This window comes from Poecilia latipinna, unplaced genomic scaffold (assembly GCF_001443285.1).
Source record: "Poecilia latipinna isolate Pla-1442-1.1 unplaced genomic scaffold, P_latipinna-1.0 Scaffold408, whole genome shotgun sequence".
Classification (NCBI taxonomy): Eukaryota; Metazoa; Chordata; class Actinopteri; order Cyprinodontiformes; family Poeciliidae; genus Poecilia; species Poecilia latipinna.
This window is the reverse complement of record NW_015113024.1, coordinates 471,190-473,059: the sequence shown is the minus strand read 5'-3', so window position 1 is coordinate 473,059 and position 1,870 is coordinate 471,190.

The following is a 1,870-nucleotide window of genomic DNA, read 5'->3' as shown; positions in this document are numbered from 1 at the left end:
GGCCCTGTCTGTTCGTTAACATGAACCCTTAAAAACTCCAACCACGCGCTCCATGTTGCCAGAAAATGCTGGTTTCCAACATGTGAAACATTTATTCCTGCTAAAGTCAGCCTACTCTATATGCAACAATCACAACAAAAGATGAAATGTGTTTTTGTTTTTTTTTATTGTTGTTTTTTTTGCTGGGAGGGAACACTCCCCTGCAGCAGCCCTCGGTGGCATTTGACCTTCTCAGGCTTCCTTATCTATTAGACACGGTGCTGTGACATCTGTCTATCACCCCACAGGTTTATGATTAACGCTGCAGCGCATCTGATGTGGACACAGTGGAGGGAGGGAGAGAGGGAGCTCATCCTGGACTTATTATTAGGCTACTTATTAACACACATCAGAACATGGACTTCAGTTTGTGGCTGTTGGATGAGACGGAGAGAAGCTGCAGATACCAGCCTGATAAGTTCATGCTGCGAAGCAGAAAACACTCCGACAAGTTTATTTCTTCTCTAACCTCAAGGTTTCTGCATGTTTGGTTACAAATAGTTCAGTGAACAGAACTCAGAGCAAATCCTACGAAGAATTTGATATGGGGAGCTAAACTCCAGTTCACATTTTCTCATCTAGAACCAGCAGAAAATAAATCGTGGAGTCACCCGGTCAGAAGCAGCTTGGTGTTTAAAAGCAGAAACCCATCAGTTACTAATAATCAGCAAAACGGGACTCAGGTATCAGCAGAAATGATTACTGTGAGCATTTCACTTGTAAAATGTGTTAAATTCTTTCAGAGAAAAGAAATGTCAGAACCGACCGATCACTCACTCACTCAAACTTTATTTCTACCATTAGGTGTGTTCAGTGAAGTGGTTCGGTTTTCTTTCCAAACGGGAAACTTTACAAAGACACACAATAAATATTAATATAACATGATTCACAGTGGTGAATATTGAAATATTTAAATGAATAAGGAAAAAAAAACACCAACACAAATACAGTATTGACATTTGGATAAGATTACAAAGTAAAAAAAAATAAAATAAAACAATATTAAAACTATGCTGAATCAAAGTTTTGGAAGCTTATGGCAACAGGAACAAAACTGGCTTCACAGCACTTAGTCTGATAGTTATGCTAAAAACACAGACAAAAATTAATAAAATACATATCATGTTGCTTGCATTAGCTATGTCGATAGCTCAGTCAGTCTTGCAGTCTAATTACTGAGAGCATGACACCTGGCTCCTACTTCCTGCTTCCTGCTTCCTGCTCTGCACTGACGGTCTGATCTCCAGGCTGCAGTCGGAGGAATCGGTTTGTCTCCTCCATCTTTAAGAAGTGAATTGAATCACAGAACGGCTCTGAACTTCAAGCTGTGTCAGAGATCAAGCGCTCTTGAGGGCCCCCTGCTGGCCTTAAACAGCAGCTGAGTTCGCTTATGCCTCGGGCCGAGTTGTGCCCCGCAGGGTGTCCCTCCGCCGCCGGGTCACGACCCTCTCCTGATCCGGATCAGCAGAGTTCCTCCCTGGTCACTTCCAGTAGAGATCCGGCCCACCGAGCCCCTCCGCGGCGGCTCCTCTCCTCCCCCTGGCCGTCTCTCCTCCCCTCTCTCCTCCCTCTATCAGGCGCTGCAGCCGTCAGCGCAGTGGACGATTGAAAGTGACAGTGTGATTCCAAAGCGCTCTGCGCCCGCTGCACAACTGGAACTCAGACGCTGCTGTTTTGTTTTTGTTTTTTTTTTCTTTCCTTTTTCTTCTTTCTTTCTATTTTTTTTTTTTTTTTTTAATTTTGGTTAAGGTTTTTTTTTTTTTTTTTTTTTTTTTCCTTTTTCTTTTTTCTTTTTTTTTTTTTTTTTTTTTTTACTTTTGGCTCAGGTTTT